The 25,565-nt window shown below is 38.5% G+C and overlaps 1 long non-coding RNA gene across 1 annotated transcript in view; it reads left to right on the forward strand.

Moving 5' to 3' along the window:
• Nucleotides 1-25,565, forward strand: part of LOC131504425 (uncharacterized) — a 61,396-nt gene that overhangs the window by 31,108 nt on the left and 4,723 nt on the right. Inside the window, exon 3 of the long non-coding RNA XR_009257989.1 lies at nucleotides 19,473-19,522. This is a non-coding gene — a long non-coding RNA (uncharacterized LOC131504425). The remainder of the gene's footprint in view (nucleotides 1-19,472; nucleotides 19,523-25,565) is intronic.

A 25,565-nucleotide genomic window follows, 5' to 3' on the forward strand; every position in this document is an offset into this window, starting at 1 on the left:
TAGTGATTTTTCTGGAAACTAACTAGTGGGTTGTGAGAGATAATTAACAAAACTTCCTGTTTCTTCTCTTGGAACAGATGGATATTTTTGAAATGCAGCAGAACACTGAGCTCAGTTTGAGGGCATGCATAGTTGAGTTGCTTCTATTTGTATAATGAGGTGCTACTTGCCTGTATTCCAGAGGTCTACAGCCTTTTATCTGCAGAGTCATACAACTGGTTTCCACGGAACTAAGCAGCTAAATGTAGCAGCCAACATTGGCTTCAGAACCTGACTTTTAAGGACACTGCCCCAAAGCAGCTTTTTTTCCCCCTGTTGTTTTTTTCTACCTGATAAAACACATCTCGTCTACCTTATTATCCTAGCTATATGGGTGCCAGCATTTGAAAATGGCCTAGCTCTCTGGATGGAACTTATTGAAAGGGCATTTTTGAGGCAAATGTTCATTGCTAAAGTGTCAAGGTGTGGAATCTAGAATCAGTAAAATTGTTAAAATACGAGGTGGGGGGAGGGAGAGAGAGAGAGAAAGGACAGGCTGTGCACAAAAATTTCCCTGTTGATTCAATATTCAGGTGAAAACTGCTTCCTGTGATAAGTCAAGGTTTTGGCAAATGTGGATGATGATAGCAGAAAGCAGGGGATTTCATGTTTCTGATAGATTTCTTACACCCAATGTAGGCACACATTTGGTTAATAACTCTTAAAGTACATTGCATGTTTATATATTTGTCCTTCCTGAGAGGAGAATTTGCCACGAAGCTAATAAAGCTTGGCCCTTTATTTGTGAGGATCCCTTCCAACTTCTTACAAGGAGGAAACCTAGGAATCTGTATATAATTTTGTATTCTATTTTCTTAAAGAGTCCCTTTCCTCTCCCAAATGAATGAAGTTCACGTCCAAACAAACTGAATCAGCTCCTGTCTGTAAGAAGGAGGTAGAAAGAGTTTCTGGTTATTAGAAGATAATGATGTTTCAGTAGTTTCCCTGGGAGAAGGAATGCGGGTCAACTTAACCCACTGTCTTTAACTTGTTCATTAAATAAGAAGCCCAGAGGAAAGGATGGAGAGATGTACAGCCATGGGATTACCATGAAATTTGATGGCTATTCCATTTCACTGTCATTGAACAGTAGAGAAAAATATGATGGGGGCTTATGAAAACTGCTTTGGGTCGTAACTTCGGACTACGAGCTCCTTGAGGGCAAGTTGAAATGAATATTCCATTTGTATTTGGAGGAGTGGTGTCCAGCATCAATATTTAAAACAAGCCATTGTGGCTCGTTTAGGTAGCCTGGGTCCTTAATTAACTAAAAGAGAAGTAGAGTTTAAATTGCTTCAAGCCAAGTGATATATTTCCCGACTTGTGCACTGTAATAAAGAGGAGGAATACACATTTTGGGTAAAACGCACACAGAGTCCATTTTCTTGTTCAGAAAACTTGGATAGCATATTTATTATTTAAAGTCCAAGTCCTTACTATGATATAAGCTGTAACATAACTTTTCAGTTTTTTTTAATTTTTAAAAAATGTTTATTTATTTGAGAGAGAGAGCAAGCACATGAGCAGGGTAAGGGCAGAGACAGAGGGAGAGAGTGAATCCCAAGCAGTCTTGATGCTGTCAGCACAGAGCCCAATGCCAGGGCTCCATCCCACGAATAGTGAGATCATGACCCGAGCTGAAATCAAGAGTCAGACACTTACCCTACTGAGCCTCAGAGGTGCCCCTGTAACTTTTCAGTTTTATCTTCTGCCACCCAGCACTCCTGCTACCCAGGTTCCCTTCTTACCAGGATACACAGCAGTTCCAAATATTCTGCTCTGTTTTCACACTGATTCCTGAGGCTGAATGCTATTACCTCCTACCGGCCAAGTACAGTATCTTGCACGCAGTAAACCTGTAATGGAAGTTTGTGACATTATTATTTCACCTATGGAAAAAAAAATCAGAACTTGCTCAAAGCCAGTATGAAGGATTTGCTTCTATACTGAGCATAGTTTTTTTTAATGCTTGTTTCAGAAGGAAGTCCACATTCTTAGATATGGAATACTGGAAATAGTTTTGAATCTAGTCTTTGCTTCCTTCTCCAGTTCCATTTCTTACCATCTTTGCTTGTTGCTCATGACTGCTCCTGCCTCCTGGCCTTCACACGCATTGTTCTGAACACCTGGAATGTTCCTTTTATCCCATCTATCTCAACTTCCTTCCCTTTGCTAATTTGTGCTGGTCCTTTGAGGATCACTCAGCTCAGGAGTCACCTCCTCAGGAAGCTATCTATCACCTAGATTCCCCCTCCGCCTCCGTGGGGTTCACTGTTCCATTTATATGCTTTAATGGCATCTTATGGTTACTCTACAATAGCAATGGTGACTTTTTTTTTTTTTTTTGAAATTTACTGTTTACTTCATTGTATTTCTTCATTAAACACAATAGTTCCTGAAGGGCATGATGTCTTACTTACTGTGGTATCCCTGGCCAAAATATGGTGTTCAGCTCTAATATTTATTGAATAAATATATTTCAGTTATCCATAAACAACTAGTTATGAGAGTTATAGAGAAATATGTTTTGCCTACATTTCCCTGAGTTCATCAGAAGAAGCTTGCTAAAGTGGAGAAGTGTTACTATAGAGCACTTATGCTGCCAAAAGTATAAGTTAGATGTCAAGAAAATTCTCATACAAAGTGTAGGCACACATCCCTTCTATGTCTCCTGAGGAAGAAAAAAGCTGTCTCCTGCTGTTGCAACTCTTATAGTAATACGTTAATATCGCAGTGGGTAACATGTCTTAAAAGAATCAGAAATTGGTCCAAGGACACAGGGAAAATTGCTACTGAAAATCATTTAAGTTTTTGTACAGAGAAGCTTTTATGATATCACCTAAATGAAAAAAAAATGTTTTTAAAGCTATATATCAAGAGCTGCATTCTACATGAAAATGAAAAATAACAACAGAAGAAGAAGAATAGCACTCTGTTCAGTTTTTTTTCAAAGAAAAGAAAACCTGGGTGTATTTTGCCCTTTGTATCCTGTTTCATAGTGATAAAATACTTGAATACTTAAACTTGTGCTTTGGTGTTACTTACGTTGTACAACATATTCTTATATTTAAAAATAGTACTGCTGAGAGTATGGTGCAGCAGTTTAATTTCAACTGTGTTACCCAAGGTAAACTTCAAGTTTTCTAGCAAGATGGCAGACTGCACACACAGGTCTGAAAATAAAATATAGTAAACACAAAAGAATAAACCAAAAGAAAAGGAGGGATGCCATCTGTAGATGAGTTATTTCAACAAATTTCTAAAAGATGAAAGGAGAATAGAAGGCTGTTGATGGCTTTCTTTTCTTTTCCTTTTTTCTTTTTGAGAGAGAGAGGAGCAGAGAGAGAGGGAGAGAGGGAGAGAGAGAATCTTAAGCAGGAGCCATGCCCAGTGCAGAGCCCGACACAGGGCTCAATCCCACAACCCTGGGAATATGACCTGAGCAGAAATCAGGAGTTGGCTTAACTGGTTGAGCCATCCAGGTACCCCCTTTTTCTTTTTTTAATTGAGAAAATACCAACCCAGGACACTTAAGCAGGGACTGTGACAATGGAAAGAACTGACTTGCCAGGAAAAACTCTAAAGGAACTTCGGTTCAGAGTTAGCAAATACAGTGCATCTGTCTAGTTATTTAACCTTAACTAATGGGTGTTTTTGAAAGACAGAACAGAGGGAAGGAAATTAACCAAACATTAGAAGAAAAATATCCAGAACTGAATATTTGGTCTTGAAGAATCCCACCCAGGGGCACCTGGGTGGCTCAGTTGGCTAAGCGTCTGACCCTTGATCTCAGCTCAGGTCATGATCTTGTGGTTCTTGAGTTTCAGCCCCACCTCAGGCTCTATGCTGACAGCGTGGAGCCTGATTGGAATTTTCTCTTTCTCTCTCTGCCCTAAAAAAAAAAGAAAAAAAAAAAAAGAAAAATCCCACCCAATGTGGAGATGATTGCAAAAAGAACTACCTGTCTAAACAGCATCATGACACTTCAGATATCAGAAATAACCAGTATGTCTGAGAAGCTTCCAGAAAGAAAATATAGGTCAAAAACAAAGGAAGAGGAATAAGGCTGGCAGGTGGCAATCCCAAATGTATGGGGTCTTGAAGACAATAGAGCAATACAAAGCCTGCAATGTTCTGAGAAAAAAAAATTAGAACCAATCAAAGTATGAAGAGAAAACAGACTTCTTCAAACATCTAGGGGCCTGGAACATTTACTTCCAGGCACTCTTCTTGCTTAGAAAATTATGGCGTACTCTAGAAAAATGAGGGTAAATATCCATGAAAGAGAAAAATGGTCATAAAAGAACTGTGGCATTAAACCAAGAGTCTAGGGAAAAGAGATTGCAGCATGACAGTTTGGCTGGAAGCTTCTGAATCACCCTGGAAGCATGACTCAAGTAGAAGAGGCACATTTTAAAGATTAGAATGGGTTAAGAGCTGATGTCATGAATGACCAGGTGAAGCAGGCACATCTCTTCTCTTTTAAGAAAACAGAAAAGAGAATTAGAAAAGGGGAAACCAACCAACCAACAAACAAAAAACAGGAAAGTCACAACCCAAATAGGAAGCACAGTAAAATGTAGCATGATTCTATCTCTGTAGAAATAGAAGAATGTAATGCATTTGACTTGCGTGTTATGAATGTTTTCCCTTGAGTTGCCTGGGATATAATACTGGATCCTGTATCATATGGGGTTTGGTTACAAGTAATAGATAAATATCAGAGGTTTAAGGAAGATAGATTTATTTCTCTCTTGCATGGAAGAAGGAACTTTAGGGCTGATACAATAGTCTCAAGATCATTGAGAAACCCATGATCTTTCCATCTTGTTGCTCTGTCAAACTCCACCTATGGGATCCATGTAATGGTGATCGTGAGAAAATCTCACATAATAAACTATTAAAAGAGGATGCTTCTGGAATTAGAGCTAAGGTGCAGAGTGTCAGAGCAGCAGTTATTTCTTATTATAAACTGTTCATTATATTTTTATTTTTTTTTACCATGTACAAGTATTATTTTGATTAAAAGTAATACAGAGGATGAAAGATTAGTAAAGGGAAAGGCTCATTTTATATTCCTTTAGTTCTAATGCTACCTTCTCAAAGAAATCATGCTGATTGCTTTTATGAAATGCCACGAACACTCTAGTTACCACCAAGAAACTCTCTAGTTCATTATCTTGTTTTTATTTTTTTCATTAGCTGTTATCCATATCTGCAATCTTGAAATTTTATTTATGTGTAAATTGACATCTCCTTTAGAATGTAAGTTCTATAAGGAAAGGGAAATTTTAAAAATTGCTCATTTCTGGGACACTTGGGTGGCTAAGTTCGTTGAGCATCCAACTTAGGCTCAGGTCATGATCTTGCAGTTCGTGAGTTTGAACCCCACATTGGGCTTGCTGCTGTCAGCCTGTCTACTCAGAGTCCACTTCAGATCTTCTGTCCCCCTCTCTCTGCCCGTCCCCCACTTGTACTGTCAAAAAAATTGCTCATTTCTGTGTCTCCAAAGCCCATAATACTGGTTTGAATATAGTAGGCATTTAATACGTATTCATTGAATAAATAAACCCCCAAACAAATATTTAGACGTTAGTAGATTCAGAAGGAGATAAGTAAGAAGCCTGGAAAGGAATTTTATCAGTAAGGAACCTATAGTTAACATTGGTATCAAAAAAATATTGTAAGAAATGGCTTAGATCCAAGTTTCACAAGATACTGTTTTGGTTGTTGAGATATTTTTGCAAAATGGTCTCCATGACTGAAACAAGTTTGGAATGCTATATACAACATGCTATATATACCCTTGAAGATTTATAATATATATTGGTATATAAAAAATTCTGATAGGAATTACCATAAATAAATAAATTTGCTTAACCCAGCATTGACATGAAACTCTTTTATGTCATAATCATTTTATTAACATGTTGTAGAGCTAGACCTCTATGGAACATATTTTCAGAAATGCTGCTAAATGTGTTACTTAAAGATCATGTAAGGCATACTTTAAGTTTTGAGGAATTCAAAGAAATATGAACAGTACAGATTCAAATGTGGTGGGACAGTGATCGTGGGGTTCTTGTCCCTACATGTGAAAAAAATATGAAGTTTTGAATTTGTCCTCATATTTCTGTCTCCGGACCAAGGGTTGTGCTTGGAGAGAAGAATTTTGGGATGGAACTGCATGGCTGGGTGTAGAAAATGGCTCGTCTTTTTCACATATCCAGACTGCATGCTGTCAGCTACTGACTATACTCAGAAGAGAAGCTCAGGGTAGTGCAATGCACAATTTTATCCTTTCATTGTTAAACCCACAACTTGGAGCACACCTAGTACAGTTGAGGCTTTATAAAGACAGGAGAAATTCAAAAGCAATCAGAAATATTTAACCATTGCAGTATACTTCGTACTCCCCAGAAACACTCACAAAGGTCTCCCAATCCTATGTTTATTCCCAAAGATTATCAAATGAAGTTAATGTGCTTTTAAATTATATGTCTCTTTGATTTTAATTTTCTTAGCATATGGTGGGGTTTTTTGGTGATGATTGAAATAGGTGGTTATCTTGTAAACTCTGCCACAGCCTTATTATTATATGAATCATAATTCCCAATCGTTTTGGTCATGTTTTTGTGGATATCTATTTTATGGATCATAATTATAGTATTAAGTACTTATTAAGTACTGCTTAAGGATTCTTCTCATTACTTCTAACTTCTGGGGTAAATTGAGATTAGTTTGTCCACTTCACAGTTTAGAAAACAAAAATCTTCAACCGTTCCAGTGAAATTTGGTCCATTAAAAAATCCACAACAGCTTTATCCAGTAATATCACATGTCTTCTTAGAGACTGTCCTATTTAAATGTTATTGACTAATTTGCATAGCAGCTAAAAGACAGCCCAGATAAACAGGCGTTTCTTAGTTGTTTGCTGAAGAACTGAAGTGGTTGACTCACTTAACAGTTAGTGATACTACTTTCCTGGGATTTTACATAAAAACATTATGTACATGGAAAAACCATTTGAATCTTTAGTTAGGGCTCATTCTAGACTGGCCTTGAATCAAATCCCTGACTTGGGTTTTGCAACGAAATTTTTCACTCTGAACAATGCATATATATACAGCCATTTGAAATTCCCATTTTTTTTGTTGGACAAAACTGGTTGATTCTCAGCAACTTATTATGTCCAACCTAATAGAGGCAGAGTCCAAGAACCCTCTCAGTCCTATCTGTCCCTAGGGCAAACTAGTCTCACATGTCAGCCAGGTCTAGCTGATATCCATCCTGGGAGCATATTTAACAGTTTCATAAGAAAGGAGTGGTAGGACTTCTGGTGTAAAGTGGTAGGTAATTTTCTGAGTTTAGCAAAAAAAAAACAAGAAAACAATGTATTCATTTGGTGGATGCGTGAAAATGGAAGCCTAATTGGTGTGACCAACTATCAGATCTTTGAATTGACAAATACCGCTTTTGACTGTTGTGCTGAAAAAACCCAGGTCAAACACCTTAGAGTACTTTAAAGAAAAACTTTCCAAGGCCTATCTTGTCTTTCTTTAGGCTAGAAAATATTTTAAAATCTGACTTGATTGATGAGTTACATTCTGCTTGAATGTCTTGAGTGTGGCAGAAATACTGCTGTGCAAATTCCTCCAAATTCACCGGGGTTGCTGATACGTCTGCACATGGGCTCAAACCAGGTTACATGAAATATGAATGTCCTGTCATGTTATTTTAGCTAACCTCAAGTAGAAAAGCATCTGAAGCATCAATATTTTTGGTCAGCCTTTCCTAAGTTTGGTCACAGAAGTGAATGTTTCACGGTCCCTCCATAAATTATTCCATACATATCATGTAAATTATTACATAAAATATTACATATTGCAAGACTCCATGAAGCCTTGCAGCTCCACAGAACAAATCTGGTGTGTGAAGAGTGGAGAACAATGTCCCTTATTGCTGAACAAGAGAATGGCATGATCAGATCTCAATGGGAGCAGTGAGAATAAGAGACTGAGCCAGAGAGAGATCTGAGCAAGTACGTCGGTGTGGCACATTGTATTTTACAAACATGGAAACAACAATATCTTCCCACCCAGACTTCTTCTATAACCATGCCATGCCCCCATCAAGAGGTGGAGTGCACATTCCTCTTCTCTAGTTCCCCACCCCTAACCTTTGAAACTAGGTGAGTCTCTATGACTTTTTGGACTAATAGAGTTTGGTGAAAGTGACTGTGACTTCTTAGGACAGGATAGAAAAATGCCGTGCCCTGCCCCCATAGGAATCTCGCTCTTGGAATCCAGACATCATGGTGTGAGGAAATCCAAGAAACCCATAGAGAGGCCCACAAAGGAGAAGAACTGAAGATCATTGCCAGTGGTCCCAGTGTAGCTCCAGCCAATAGCCGGTACCAACTTGCCAGCATGCGAGTGGAGCATTGTGCAAATGGATCACCTGGGGTGAGCTGTTACAGCTGATGCCACACTGAGCCACAAAGAACCATCTTCACTGAAGTCCAGATCAAATTAGAGATTCAGGAGCAAAATAATGAATTATCATTGCTTAAAACACTATGTTTTAGAGTGATTTGCTACATAGCAGTAGATAACCAAAACAGCTAATTTTATTCAGCCTTAATTGAGGCACAGACAGTGTAAAAGGAGCAAACTGTGCATCTTCCTCAGTATATTTCCCCCTTTGCTTTCTTTCACTGGTCTAAATCATCCCAGTTCTCTTTGCCTTTCCTTATATCACCTACTTATTTTTCATTGTTTTGATTACTCTTCCCTAAATCCCCTCTCAGGTTTTAAGACCCCGAGCTAGACACATTATGTTAATAAAGGCTTGATTAAAGCTGAGAGTAATTAGAGGATTAAGTGTAATTCCTACATTCTATTATCTTATTTATAGAACTTGATGGCAGGCTCTAAATTTCAACAGCAAGTGCTGAATTTAGGACTTAACCTGACACCAAGTTCTTCCAACTTCAACAGGCTTTAACATTTTCTGTTTAAATTAAATATTGCCAGCACCCAAAAAATTATATAAGACATGACAACAAACACTCACCTAGTCTGTCTTGTATCAACTTTTAACCTTCTATAGATTAAAAAGATAATAATGAATTGTAGATACCATTGACTAGACCTCTGTGATACTGTTCCCTCCCCCAGAAAAAATTACTGTTCTAAATCTTTCCCATGAATGTTTCATACAATTATGATATATGTATATATCAATAAATAATATATAATACTGCTTTGTTTTAAACTTAAAAAAAATGTGTATTTATTTAGTTTGAGAGAGCGAGACAGTGAGACCGGGAGAAGGAGCAGAGAGAGGAAAGAAACAGAATCCCAGGCAGGCTCTACACCAACAGCATGGAGGCTGATATGGGGTTACATCCCATGAACCGTGAGATCCTGACCTGAGCTGAAATCAAGAGTCAGACACCTAACTGACTGAGCCACCCACGTACCCCTGTTTTAAACTGTTATAAATGAAATTCTTATACATCCTTCTGCGTCTTAGTTTTTTGATATATCCATTTTAGTGCCTATATACTTTATTCTGTGACTGTAACCATACTTAATCAAATCTGCTGTTGATGAACATGTAGGTAGAATCAGATTTTTGCTGTTACAGATCATGCTCTACTGCACGTTCTTGTACATGTCATCTTATGCACACGTGAAGAAGTGTCTCCAAGGTTCTACCTGGAGGATGAATTGCAGAGTATAAGGATGCACACAACTTTGACTTTAGCAGGTATTGACAAATTGTTTTTTTTTAAATGTGTTTCTTACAGTTCAGTTTCCATCAGAATTGTTGGAAGTGCTTGTTCCTTCAAATTCTTACCAAAGTGTGGGATTATCAGACTAGGACGTATGATAATTTTTGGCAATCGAATGAGTATGAAATGCAATTTTAAAAGTTTTGCATTTTGGGGCACTTTGGTAGCTCAGTCAGTTTAGAGTCCGACTCTTGATTTTGGCTCAGGTCATGATCTCATGGTCCGTGAGTTCGAGCCGCACGTCAGGGTCTGTGCTGACAGCTCGGAACCTGGAGCCTGCTTTGGATTCTGTGTCTCCCTCTCTCTGCCCCTTCCCCGCTCATGCTCTCTCTCAAAAATAAACATTAAAAAAATAAAAAAAAATAAGTTTTGCATTTCTTTGATTACTAATGCTGTTGAGTATTTTTTGTACATTCATGTTCTTTGTCTATTTCTCTAATCGATTTTTGTCCTTTTCCTATTCATTTATAGGATTTGTATACAAATGTTGCATATTAACTTTTTATTCATTATGTGCATTGCAAATACTTTCTCTCAGCTTCATAGATTGCATTTTAACTTTGGTGTCTTTTTTTGAATAGAAGTTTTAAAAATGTAATGTCAAATTTATTTATCTTTTCCTTTATGGTTTGTGCTTTTTTTCTGTCCTACTAAATGGATCTGTTCCTTCCTGGAGATCATTAATTATCTTCTCTATTTTTCCCCCAGTGATTGATTATTTATTTATTCATTATTTATTTATTGAGAGAGAGAGAAAGTGAGAGAGAGGGAGGGAGAGAATGAGAATGCCCGTGAGTGGGAGAGGGGCAGAGGGAGAGAGAGAATCTTAAGCAGGCTCCATACCTAGCAAGGAGCCTGCTGTGGGCTCAACTTACTACCGTGAGATCATGACCTGAACTGAAATCAAGAGTTGACACTTAACTGACTGAGTCACCCAGGCGCCCCTCCAAATGTTTTGACTATTTACTTTTTACATTTGGATCTTTCATTTTTTTTTCCAATTCATTTTTGATATGATGTGAAGTAGGAAGCTATCTTTTTTCCTACTTGGATAACTTATTGGTCTTGATCATGTTTTCTGAATAATTAATCCTTCTTCATTGATTTGTAATACCATCTCAGACACAAACAGCATTTCTATGTAAGTGTTTGTTGGTTCTGGTCTCTTTTTTCTGCTCTCCTGTTCTATCTGTCTAGACCTGTATATCTTAATTAATATAACTATTCTAATATATTATAGAATAAGTCTCTACACTTAGTTTTCAAAATTATGTTAGTGATTCTTGGTTCTTTCCTTTTCTCTTTGAACTTTAGGATCAGCTTGTCATGTTCTTTAAAAATACTCCTTGGGATTTTGATGGAATTAATTTGTAGTAAAATTAATATCTTTATAATTCTGAGTCTCCCTATTCATGACCATATTCTATCTCCATTTACTTAGGTCTTTTTTTTTTCCTTTGGTCCCCTTATAAGGTTTTATAATTTTATCCATAAATACAGTTGGTCCTCATTATTTGTGGATTTCATATTTGTGAATTTGTCTACTTCCTAAAATTTATTTGTGGTCTTCCACATCAATACTCACCGTGCATTCACGGTCATTGGCAAACACGTGCAGAGTAGCAAAAAATTTGAGTTGACTAACATACACCCATGTTCCCAGCTGAGTTCCAGCAAAGCAATGTTTTGTTTTCTTGTTTTAGTTCTCATATTGTAAACATGAGTGTCCTTTCTGCAGTTTATTTAGTGCCATATTTTTCATATTGTTCTGCCCTTTTCCAGTGATTTAACTGTTTAAAATCCCCCTCAAGCATAGTGCTGAAGTGTTATCTAGTGCTCCTAAGGGCAAGAAGGCTGGGATGTGCCTTTCAGAGAAAATACATGTGTTATGTAAGCTTTGTTCAGGGATGAGTTATAGTGCTGTTGGCTGTGAGTTTAGTGTTAATGAATCAACAATATATAGTAACCAAGGTCTTTTAAAACAGAGACACACATGAAACAAAGTTATATATTGATCAGTCAGTGAAAATGTGACCAGAAACTTGCAGGAACCCTTCCCCGTATTTCCCCTAGGAGCAATGGTTCAGTATTTGCTACTTTAGTGTATGTGGCAACTTTATAGAACATAATTACCACGAATAATGAGAATCGACTGTAGCCTAAACATTTTTTATTATATTTATTTTAAGGCACCTTGTATTTTATGTAATTGTAAATAGTATCTGTTTTTACATTACATTTTCTAACTTGTTTTTACTGGTGTTGAGTGTATTGATTTTGGTATGCTGATCTTATGTCCCAGCTTTGTCATTTTACTAGTTGTGTGATTCTTGGCAAGTTTATTAGGTTGGTAGGGCAGCCCTAACAAAGTACCACAATCTGTGTGGCTCAGAACAACAGAAATTTATTATCTCACAGTTCTGGAGGCTAAAAGTCTGAAATCAAACTGTTGGCAGGGTCACATTCCCCCTGAAAACTGCAGGGGACTCCTTCCTTTCCTCTTCCTAGCTTCTGATGGTTGCGAATCATCTTTGGCATTCCTTGGTTTGCAACTGCATGCCTCCACTCTCTGACTTTGTTGTCACATAATGATCTCCCTGTGCGTGTCTGTGCCCCAATTCCCTATTCTTAAAAGGGCATCAATCATGTTGGATTAGAACCCACCCTAACGGTATCATCTTAAATCGATTACATCTGCAAAGATCTGATTTTCAATAGGGTCATATTCACAAGTACCAGGGGTTAGGGCTTCACCGTGTCTTCTGGGGAACACAATTCAACCTCTAACAGTAAGTTACTTAATCTTTCTGTACATCAGTTTTCTTTGGAAATAGTAATTGTATTATTGTCAGAGGGCTGTTGTATTAGATTAGTTAATGGATTAGTTAATAATATATGGAAAGTACCTAGAACTGTGTTTGGCCCACAATAAGAATATAATATGTGTTAGCTGGTTAAATTACTTTTATCTGTCTGATCACTTTGCTGAACTCTGTTACTGGTTTAAAAAGTTTGTAGATAATTTTGAATATACTCTATAGATAGTCATGTTGGATGGAAACAGCAGTTTTATCTTTCCTAATTTTTATACATTTTATTTTACCTTCTTACCTTATTATTGTAAAACACCCATGATAATATTGTATAGAAGCAGTGATAATAGGATGGTGGGCATCTTGTTTTGTTTGTGATTTAAATGGGAGTTATTCTATAATTTTATCATTAAATATTATGATTGCTCTAGCTTTACAATGATGTCATTACTCAGGTTAAGAAAGTTTATTTCTAGCCATAATTTTCACAGGGTTTTAAAATTAACCTTTGAATAAGTATTAAATACTTTTTAAATGCATTTTTTAAGAGAATTATGTCTCACCCTCACCCCCCCCCCCCCCTTTAATATCAAGCCTGAAAGGATAGGAATGAGCAGCAAATGAAAGTCTGGGCTATGAGTCAGGAGGTGAATAGAAACCAGTTGGAATTTACCCAAGGGCTACAGGAGTGCTGATGCATAGGGGCACTTGTACCCTAGTGTTTATAGCAGCACTTTCAACAATAGCCAAATTATGGAAAGAGCCTAAATGTCCATCAACTGATGAATGGATAAAGAAGTTGTGGTTTATATATACAGTGGAATACTACTTGGCAATGAGAAAGAATGAAATCTGGCCTTTTGTAGCAACGTGGATGGAACTGTAGAGTGTTATGCTAAGTGAAATAAGTCATACAGAGAAAGACAGATACCATATGTTTTCACTCTTATGTGGATCCTGAGAAACTTAACAGAAGACCATGGGGGAGGGCAAGGGGGAAAAAGTTAGAGAGGGAGGGAGGCAAACCATAAGAGACTCTTAAAAACTGAGAATAAACTGAGGGTTGATGGGCGGGGAGAGGGAGGGGAAAGTGGATGATGGGCATTGAGGAGGGCACCTGTTGGGATGATCACTGGGTGCTATATGGAAACCAATTTGACAATAAATTTCATATTAAAAAAAAAAAGAAACCAGTTGGAATCAGACTGGGTTGGGAACAAAGGAAGAAACACAAATTATATTTGAATGGCTGTTTGTCTATATTGTTTTGCAGGTGCAAAGTGTGTAGTTGTGGAGGACGAGCTTTAGGTTGGTAATAATAATTAATAATAATAGTGACAACATGGTAAGTGATAGTTAACAATAACATTCCTTACCAAGTCCTTCCAACACAATGGAAATAAGAAGACATACATTTCTTCTTGTAGTTTACAAACTAGTTATTTTGTGAGCTCTAACAAAGCACCAGTATTAAAAAAAAATTCTGAAATAATGAAGGAAAAAGTGTTTACAACACTCTGACCCAGGAGACGGTGTAATTTCAATTTCATGCTTAGTCACAAAATCATCCTGAATAGCTTGTTGAATTCAATCTGCAGTGTGGTATGGATTCTGTAGGGGGACAGCTCTTCCCGCCTTGCTCAGGCTCTGTGTGAGTCACAGGAGGCTCACCCTCCCGCCCCGTTCTTTCTTCTAATCAAATTATTTTTATTGTTATTTGAAAGTTCATTGCACTGAGATAGGTCATCTTTCTGGGATACCGACAAGGTAAAAACCTGGCTCCGATCTATATAAAGCATTCTGAAACCTGTTTGTGATGAATGTTTGGACAAGCTTTGTAGCTGATGTGTCTGTTTAGATGACAACTGAGGCCCGGCCTGGACCTTTGCACTCACCTTCTGTTTATACCATCTATGAGTAATCTCCTGTTGTTCACACCTGGGGGGTGGGGTGGGTGCTGCTTGCCTTCAAATCCTCAGAGTGAAAAAAGCAAAGGGGAAGTAAGGAGCTCATGGTATCTGGAGCCGTTTAGAGTTTCTGTGAAGTGAGGAAAAGTCGGGGTCATTTCCTTTAACTTCTGAGCTATTAGTCTTAGTTGTCGGCAGCTGGGTTACCTGTGATTGAAGGCCACAAGTGCAAATATTCAAAAGGCAATTTGGGCATGTTTCTGGCTGGGTGTGGGACCTGCTTCAGTAAATTCCAGTGGAAAAAAGGAATAATGCTGTCTGCTTAACAGCTTGCTTTTTGGGTTCTTAAAATGACTGACAAAAGAGTAAATGCTCAGTGAAAGTTTTAAATTACACCAAAACTGTCTTCCTTTCCTCGTTCCTGCCAACACGCCAACACACACTTCTTAAATTTTTTTTTAATGTTTATTTATCTTTGAGAGAGAAAGAGACAGAGTGTGAGTGGGGGAGGGGCAGAGAGAGAGGGAGACACAGAATCTGAAGGAGGCTTCTAGGCTCTGAGCTGTCAGCACAGAGCCTGACGTGGGGCTGGAACCCACAAACAGTGAGATCATGACCTGAGCCGAAATCAGATGCTCAACCGACTGAGCCACTCAGGCGCCCCTCGCCAACATACACTTCTTAAGTGTCCATTAGATATGTCAGAGATGGATAAGTACAAAGTACTTAGCACAGTTTTCCCGTGGATGGTAAGTACTCAGTGAGTGACGAGTACTTATCCCTATTTAGTACTACTCCCAAGGAGATCATTGCAAATTTTGGTGTGATTTGTCATTTTGTGCAGTGAATGCCTTACCAAGAAGATGTTTTACCATGATGCCTTTTTCTGGTCAGAAGCTGATGTTTGTGATAGCACAGTCCATTCATTGGTCAGAACAATGACAACAACACATGTATGCGAAATCCATTTTCTAGGGGTTTCTACAGGGGTGGTGAAACAAAATCTGTCTGAAAGCCTTGATCCAAACATTGGGCTAATGAGGACATGTGGCCTTAGATGATTTGAAGACTGTGTAAAAGGTTAATGGGTTACTATTTAAAAACATACGTAAAGATTTTTTTTTTTCAGTTTGGAGGGCTGCGTTTTCTAAGTTCGCACACAAATTCCTTTTTATAGTGGGTAGGCTGCCTTTCTCAGCTGCATACTGTCATTCCTAAACAATCCTAGAGCTAAAAATTTTAAGTGCTGTCACCCAAAATTGCTAGACAGAACTTACTCTTTAATTTGTCTGTCACTCTGTCTGTCACTCCACTTGCACTTTGTGGTGATGCACTGGTTCAACTGTCATATCCTGTGCTCTTTTACAATAATAATAAAAAAAAGAGGCCCCAGTTGTACTCCTGGGATGGCTGGAGCGGTCACCTCCAGCTGCCCAGAGCTCTTCTGACCTAAAACTTTGGCAGTGAGTCCTGCTGACAAAGTGCAAGTAAAGTAACAAATCTTTACTCTTTTACATGAATGATCCCTCCTAGAAACTGTCAATTAGTAGCAAAGACTCAAACACAGAGCGGCAGAGGATGGGAGAGATGTAACAACTGGTCACCCCAACCTTTTACTATAAGTGTACTGTAAACAAATGACTTGCTTTAGGTGCCAAGCTCAGCAATGCTTCACAGAGGCAGGTAAGAAGTGCATTCACCTGCCTTTTTCTCACTGTCTGAGCACGGAATTTCTGGAGGGAGCTAGTTGGTTGAACTATGGGGATTCTGTTTGGACTCCACATTTTGATTTGAACGCTCACTTAGGTGGTGTTCAAGGCCGTGACAGGTTCCAGAGGGGAAGGAGTGATGGTGTCACAGTCAAGTCTGTGTGATAGGGTCCCAAGAGGAGTCAAAAAGTAAATTTTGGTTTAATCTCTACCTCCTGACCCAAATCCTTTCTGATTACTGCAGGAAGTCTTTGGGCAGGGGTAGAGGTAAAGAAAGAGCATCTCCTGCACTCCAATGTTATGACATGATCTCTTACTGCTCCCAGCTGGGGATCCTTGGCCCCTGTCAGCGTGGAGGCATACCTTCTTCTCACCTGTGTCAGCCCTGGTGTTAGGCCACCAAGCACATTCGGTATGTGTGCTGTATGCTTACAGAGACCTGAGTAATACAGGGCTTTGTTCTATATTGCTTTTCACATACAAGATTCTTCTAGCTGTGATTTTGGCTTTGACCCAGGGGGAAAGGATGGGGTGCAGGTTGAGGACCATCCTGTTTCTCTTCACTGTGTTGTTCTAAAGCCACACTCTTTTCTAGCCCCTGCCCTAACGCTGGAACTTACCTTGACCCCTGTGCCTCCTTTACCTTCCATCTACACTGTCCTGTTCTCCCTTAAGCCCATCTACACGCTGGGGGATGAAGGGGTGAGGAAGGTGATCTCCAGTCCCACTGCCTATCAGACAGAGCCCCAGATGGGTTTGATTTTGCAACAAATGCACATCTCGGGCCTCTGTTCTGGGACCTCAGCAACAATAATGGCCTGTATCTTTTTTTAGTTTTTTTAAGTGAACAACTCGATTATTTATTTATTTATTTATTTATTTTTTATTTTTTAATTTTTTTAATATATGAAATTTACTGTCAAATTGGTTTCCATACAACACCCAGTGCTCATCCCAAAAGGTGCCCTCCTCAATACCCATCACCTACCCTACCCTCCCTCCCACCCCCCATCAACCCTCAGTTTGTTCTCAGTTTTTAACAGTCTCTTATGCTTTGGCTCTCTCCCACTCTAACCTCTTTTTTTTCTTTTTTTTTTCCTTCCCCTCCCCCATGGGTTTCTGTTATGTTTCTCAGGATCCACATAAAAGTGAAACCATATGGTATCTATCTTTCTCTTTATGGCTTATTTCACTTAGCATCACACTCTCCAGTTCCATCCACGTTGCTACAAAAGGCCATATTTCATTTTTTCTCATTGCCACGTAGTATTCCATTGTGTATATAAACCACAATTTCTTTATCCATTCATCAGTTGATGGACATTTAGGCTCTTTCCATAATTTGGCTATTGTGAACAACCCGATTTTAATTTTATTTTTATTTTTGAGAGAAAGAGAGGCAGAGAGAGAGAGAGAGAGAGAGAGAGAGAGAGAATCTTAAGCAGGCTCCACGCCCAGCATGAAGCTTGATGTGGGGCTCGATCTCACGACTATGAGATCATGACCTGAGCCAAAATCAAGAGTCAGATGCTTACCTGACTGAGCCACCCAGGCGCCCCAACAACTTGATTTTTAAAGGAAAATTATTCAAGGAAAGAATATTAGGAAAGGTTGGAGGATGTAAAACATTTTAAATACTCCATCTACTGATGATTTCCTTTTTTAAAAAAAATCTGTGTTAAGTTTTGGAAGTGTGAACAGGGAGACTTTTTCTGGGTCTTTAATGGAAGGATCAACAGTTGGAGAATATATACCTGCCTCTGCAAAAGTTATTTTTTTGACAACTCTGTGGGAGTTGATGCTATCAATTCTCTGTTAGTCTTTTCATGCAGAAATGTTCCAAAATAGTAGATGATGCCCACAGCTCAGTTTACATCTGTCCCCTGACCTCCCAACCTTCCTCCCCTGTAAGGAGCTACTATTTTTCTGATTGGCTTCCTTTCTCTCCTTCTTGAATTTCAGCTAAAGTCCATTTTGGGAACTTGTGCCTAGAGTTTAAAAAACTTTATTGATGAGAGGCTTTGCTCTAATATATAATTAATGAGTCAGAACTTTATGTCCAAGATGCTTTTTAAGTGCCAACAAAGTGTTTTAATTTACATACTAAAGTCTTCATTTTGTTCTGAAACCTTTTGGACTTGCTTAATACATTTATCAAGTATGATTCCGAAAGTTCTTACATGGGCAATGTGCAGTGTGTGTTTAATAGATAACATTAATAAACTCACACTCAATCACAACACTAAAAGCCACTTCCATCTGGATTTACTGGCAATAAAAAGAGACATTACAGAACTTTGGGAATTTGATCAAGGCGCCAAATACTAGTCTTAGATTACAAAACTGTAGACTCTAACTACTTGGGAAAACAAAGCAATCAAGGACAGACTTTTGTTAAAAGCTTTGCACTGTAGATTAATAATTAATGTGTTAAATGTACTTTGTAATAAACTCTATCATCATGGATTACTTTTGATAGCTAAATTGGCAATGATACCCCGACGTGGCTTCATTGACTCCGGCCTTCAATTTTACTTGCTAGATTTATCGGGCTAAACGACAATGAACCTATTCTAGGCCTATTTTAACTTGTTTAGAAATCATAATTAATTTAAAAATATTGACGGAGACTGCAAAAATTATACAAAAATTGGCAAAGTTACAAAAACTAATAATGGGAGAAGGTCTTTAAAAGAGAAAGTGGCATAATCTACTTTTAAGGTAAATAAGTAGCTTTCAGTAGGGGAAAAGCAGTTCAAAGGAACCAATTAATGGTTTTCATTCAAGAGACCATTGAAGGTAGTGTTATCTGATTATTATATGTGGATAATAAAGATGAATAATGCAGTAAGTTAGTCTAAAAATAGTCAAATGTTCCGGAAACAAGTAAATGCTAGATTATAATTATATATATTGTATATAATTTATATTATGTAAATTATAAGTTACATCAACTTTGAGGTCAGGAGTTAGAAGTAGACTTAAGCATCAAATGTTTAGAAGACTGAGAAAACATCCTTTGTGATGTGTTTAAGTCCAGAACTCTCGGCACTTTTTTCAGAAATTGAATATAAATCCCACCAGAATCCTTTAGAACACACAGAGAATAACAAACCAAATAGACCATCTCTTAGAAAAGTGAATTTTATTTTCCTCAATCTTTGCCTTAACCTTAAGGAAATTGCATTTATTTCTATTTTCATAGGGCACTCCATTTTCAGAAGAGGGATATTCAAGGGTCATGCTGGAGTTAAGGTACAGGGTTACTGCAAAAATCTGTATTTCATCACTTGTTTTGAGAGTCCCTTATTCCCCACCCCCAAGTAACAATAATCTCACACACACTTAGAACTTTACTTGCTGCAAAGAGTTTTTGTTTTTCAGTTGTATGATGCTGTTCATTATTTAAAAACTCACATGAAACAATAGTGTATTTGTTACAGGTATATGTAAATAGATTATGTGGGAAAAAATATACCATTGACAACGGTGCAGACTTCTGTAGAAGGAATAAAGATTGAGGTCTTCGTCGAAGAGGACTGGACCCACAAAGCACTCTCTCACACACTGTTTCTCTTATCCTTGAAACACATGTAAGTCCAGTTTGTATAGGAAGTTCCTCTCTATTCATCTCCCAAACAGTTGAGAACCTACTGTGTTTCAGCTGCTTGCGATGTATCAGTCAACAAAGCCCGTGACTTCAGAACTGAAACACTTGTTTGATACTCTTGTTGATAAAAAATAACAGATGTAAAAAAACAAGTAGATTAAATAGGATGTTAGAGGGTGATAATTAGTATAGAAGAAGAAAAATAAATTTGGAAGGAGGTGAGGGCTTATCCATGGGGATATCTGGGTGAAGGGCATTCCCGGATGAGAGCCCAGTCAGTGTGAGATCCTTAGGAGGAATGTGCCTGTCCCTCTGAGGAAATGCAAAATGGCTCGTGTGGTTGAAGCAGAGTAACGAAGAAATGAAGTCAGACAGACAATACAGACCACTGTAATGTCTTTGGTTCTTCCTTAAAGGGAAATAGGGAGCTATTGGAGGAGTTTGAGCAACAGAGTGACACAATCTCACGTGAATTTTAGAAGTTCCACGCAGCTGTTGTGTTGAAACAGAGTGTGGATGACAAGGTTCTCAGGCAGACCAGCCAGGAGGCTCACACACTAATTCAGGAGAGTGGTGAGGTGGCTCAGACCCAGGAAGGTCCAGGGGAAATAGTGAGAAATGGATACAATTTGAACATATTTTGAAGGAATAGCTGACAGGATTTCCCGAGATTGGATGAAGGTAAAAGAGAAGGGCATGTGAAGAAGGACTCCAAGGTTCTTTGACCTGAGGGCCTGGAAGGGTGGAGTTGCCATCAATGGGTATGGGGGAAGGCTGTAGGTAGAACAGGTTTTCGGCGGAAGGCTGGAATTCAGAGGTAGATGTGTGAAGTTTGATACTGTCTTTAAGTCTATGTAGGCCAACTGCCAAGTAGGAAATTAGATTCGAGAGGCCGGATGGAGTTTGGGAAAGGACTCTGGAGTGGATGTATGCCTGCATCTGGTTTTGGGAATTGTCAGTATGGTGATGGTGTTTAAAACCCTGAGGTGGATGAGACTGCCAAAGCTGTGAGGCTGGAGAGAGACAAGAGGACCAGGGACCCAGGCTGTCTTCATGCTTCAGGCATTAAACACATACTTAATGAGCTAAAGATGTAATTGCAATAATGAGAAAGTTCTATGAAGGAAAACCTCATGGGGCTCTGGTGGAAGACGGTCAGCTCAGGGTGAGCCTCCCACAGAAAGTGGCACTATTGATTGATTGATTGATTCATTCATTCATTCAGAGAGCACAAGTGCCAGTGGGGGAGGGGGGCAGAGGGAGAGAGAGAGAGAATCCTAAGCAGGGGCTCAGGGTCAAGCCCAAAGTGAGAGCTTGATCCCACCACCCTGGGATCATGACCCGAGTCGAACACTCAACCGACTAGCCACCCAGATGCCCCAGAAAGTGGCGCTTTCAAGGAGACCTGAAGGAGAAGTAGGAAGGAGTCAGCCAACTAAGAAAGAGCAGTTGTCTGAGCAAGCAACCTGGGGCGGCCAGGGGCGGGTGCACACTGAACAGATCACGGGCAAGTGGGGCAAGAACATGGTGTGCCATGGGAGGGTGATGTGAAATGCAGTTGAAGGGAAGGTAGGAGCCAGATTGTGTAAGGGGCCACGTGAGGATTTTGAACTCATGAGCAGTGGGAAGCCATTCAAAATGCTAAGAAGAAAGACTATAAAACAATGAATTAAAATCTTTTAGCTGGAAAGAAGTGAATAATGAAGGGCTTCAAGGACAGGGTAATGGAAGTTTCTGCTTAAAATGTGTATTAAATACAAGGGGAGAAAGCAGGATGAATGAATGGCAGAATTGCAAAACAGGCTCTTGAGGTACAATGACTGAGACCAAAATAAGGTGGGATTGTGAGTAATATTTAATTTTGCAGTCATTTTATTTAAAAAAAAGATAAAAACCTCATAAAAGCTAGAGAGGAATAATAAAAACCAGGTATGGTATGGCTGGCGGTGTGATACCCAGACTAAGAGTTGCAGAAGCCTTTTTTTAAGTTGGGAAGAAGAATGGAACTGGGCATGTAAAATAATGAATGCTACAGAAGAGACCAGGTGGCCGGACCTGTTTGTCCTTTGCTGTAATGTTAGAACAGGGCATGGTTAACGAGTGGTGACAAGCTATAGTCTGTCTACAATGAAAATCCAAAAAGAAAAAGAAAAGCCTCTACTAAGGATTGAGGGATATCGGAGGAAGAATGTTTTGACATTATAACACATGATAATAAATTTTGTGGGCTTGCCTTTTCTGAAAGTCTTTAGAAGCTGGGCAGACCAAAGGGTGACAATGTTCAAAATTAGTTAACTATGGTGAATCTTAGGATGCTTTGCTAGTTGGACTTCTTAGTTTTAACTGCCCCTAACCAGGAAACCATTCACGAGGTGAGAGTGATGAGACTTAGCACAGAGAGACAGGAGAGGGACTTGGTGGTGTTTTGCAGGAAGAGTTACTTGAGGCCAGGATGGGTAGCTGAAAAACAATCATGTGTCATTCAGGGAGTTCTGTGGGTTCTCCTCACACAAGATGCACTGTAATTTGCAAATTTGCAAGGCAGATTCTCATCTGCTTGGGAAGGTACTCAAAGGGGGAAGGACACAATTCTAGCCCCTGTTTTTGTGAATACAATGGGCAGCTAATCCTGAATCAAAGGGAATAGCTTAAAGACCTTTTAAGAACTATGAGATTACTTGACAGTCAAATACTAGATAATCTTACAGAAATATTTTAAAGAAATATCTCATTAGCTCACTCATTTGTTCATTCATTCACTTATTCATTCATTCAAAAAATGGTAATCAAGCTCCTCTTTGTGCCAGGAGAAGCACTAAATGCTTGATTGGCCTTTATCCTTACAGAGTCTCTTTTAATGGGGAAAACAAATAGTAAACAAGGAAATGAACAACTTTGATTTGTCCTATGAAAGTAACACACCAGATGGGGAGGTAAGTAATGGGTGTGGCTAGGGCAGGAGAGCCCTCTGAGATCAGGTGTTTAGGGAAGTTTTCTCTGGGGAGGTTATCTGAGCCGCTGATAGTCTGGAGCATTAGATCATCTCCACTCACATGCCCGGTGTTAGGTCAAGGTGTCTTCAATTTAATTTGTCCTTTTCAAAAATCTCCTTATGCGGTGAAGCCTTTATGTCCGTTTATGACAACTTTTAGAAAGCTTAACGCCTCTGCCACTAAAGTTATAGCTTCCATTTACCTGCAGGCATAATTCTTTATTAACATGTATTTTCAACTATGTTAATGCATTGGAAGCTTGGTACCTACAACACTGTAGTTCCCAGGACAGGCTTAAATAGGAAAAGACTCGATTACTAAATAAAATGTTCACAAACAATTTGCATGTTCAACTGTAGGGGGAGTTAATATTGCTAATAGGAAAAATTCCACTACAAAAATGAATCTAATGGTTACTGGGGATTTGGAAACTTGGAAATATCATCAAAATATAAATATTGGTATAATGCCAAGATTGCATATTATTCTGTATTATTAAATCATAAAAAAACTCAACTTTTATCGCAGTCAGGTTTGGAATGCTCAACATTCTCTTGCCATTTAACTAGAACACATTTTTCTAGATACAAATGGATATATTAATTTCCATAAAAGTGTTATCTTTTTACAGTATATTTAATTCAGATCCAGTTCTATTTCCACTAAAATAATTGCTTATAATACACAGACTCGATTTTATATGACTAATTAGAACAGTGTATGGGAAAAAATAGGTTTGCAGGTAATATTGAAATTAAATATGTTAATCTGTACCTCTGTGTGCACATTTTATATGAGCTTTAATTTGCCAAATAAATTATAGTTCTGTGTTTATAAGGTGCCCTTGAAAGAGTGTCCTATTTTTGAGCACTAATACCATGGGGAAACAAATATACAAAGCTTTTAGCTATAGGGCTACACTTGCATAAATTAAGGCAAGAGCTGTTGGTTGGTAAGTAGAGCTATGGTATCCTCAGCTTTTTAAACACTCTGAATTGTTAACACATTTTTTTTTAGTATGGTTACTAATATTAAGATAATAAATAATATTTAGTTTCAATATCGCACCCTTCAGCCAGGGCATAAATTCATTTTGAATGCTGTGTTGAATTAATGTATAATAAACATACTGCAGTTTGCTATCAGGAATTCTCAATGAAATGCAGGAAGTCAGTTCTTTGCTTATGCATTAGCACTGCCAGTCTTGCTCTGTTTAATTTTAGCTATTTATAAAATTGCTCTACTGACAGTCCTCTTTATTTTCACGTGATTGTTTTAAGGTTAACCAGAAATGGTATGGTGTGTCGGTTGTAGTGCTGATGTAGGAAGACGGGTCCTTAACAAAAATCCTTTTCACAATTAGCCACCTGCAGTCGGGACATCCAGCTGCCTAATTGGGTGAATTGTGGGGTTTCCTGTGGGGCAGGTGGGGGCCTGCCAAGGAGCAGTGGAGTGTCTCAGAAGGGAGTTGGAGCACAGGGGACTTGGGAAAATAATGTTGCCAATGGAAGTAGAATCTGGAATCTGATAGCAGTTGTAGCAATTGCCATTTACTTCTGAGACAAATCAGAGCTGTATCTAAAAATGTTATGTATTATTGTCTAATAGGTTGGCTCCTTTTTAGGATATCTATTTAAATAACTTCTAGGACTTTTCCCTTAAAAATGGCTCTGAGGCTTGCATCTTGATGGAGTACGGTGAATTCCCCAGTGACACCCAAGTTTGCAACCACAGAAAGTGGTAAGGAAGCCTTCAAAAAGGATAGAGCTAATGTTACTCTGTATCAGTCAGCTCAGGCTGCCATGACAAAATATTACAGATTGGGTGGCTTGACAGAAATTTGTTTTCTCACAGTTCTCTAGGCTGAAAGTCCAAGGTTAGGCTGCCAGCATGAGACGTTCTGGTAAGAGTTCTCTTTCTGGTTTGCAGATGCCTACCATCTTGCTGTGTCCTCACTAGCAGGGAGAAGGAGTGAGCCCTGGTATCTCTTGTTATAAGGATATTAATGTCATTGAACCAAGGCTCTACTCTTATGACCTCATTTAACCTCAATTACTTCCGTAAAGGCCCCATCTCCAAATACAGTCACATTGGGGGTTAGGGTTTCAGCATGTGAATTTTGGGGGGACACAATTCAGTCCATAGTATACTCTAAATTATTTAAATATGGGGTTTTAAAATAGGGGTTCATAACTTCTTTTGGTGCCAAAGAGCCCTTTGGCAGTTTGGTGAAGCCTGTGTATGGACTCCCTCTCAGAACAAAGTGTTTAAATGCATGAAGTAAATTATATAGGGTTACAAAGGAATCTAATTATACGGAAACGCAGTTAGAAAATATTAAAATGCTGTGATCTAGAAATATGGTTCTTTTTTATTAACAATTACTTAACATGCTCTAGTAATGGATAAAAATGATATTTTGAAATATTTGCAGTAACTATAATATAATTGGAAAATGTTTGTGTTTTTTATTGGTGACAAAATCACAGGTACTACTAATACTATTGTGGTTGGTTCCTAACATCTGTAATGAAAGGAAATGTAACATTTTAATCAGACCTGGAAATAAAAGTGAAATTTTTGTTTTTATCCAAATTCAAAGACTTTCTTACTTTTATGAATGGACCACAGTCAAGAACCCCTGGATAGGTCACTTTTTGAGATGTGTTTGCAATTTTAAAATCTGTTTTTATAT

The sequence above is a fragment of the Neofelis nebulosa genome, chromosome 2 (assembly GCF_028018385.1).
Source record: "Neofelis nebulosa isolate mNeoNeb1 chromosome 2, mNeoNeb1.pri, whole genome shotgun sequence".
NCBI classification, from domain to species: Eukaryota; Metazoa; Chordata; class Mammalia; order Carnivora; family Felidae; genus Neofelis; species Neofelis nebulosa.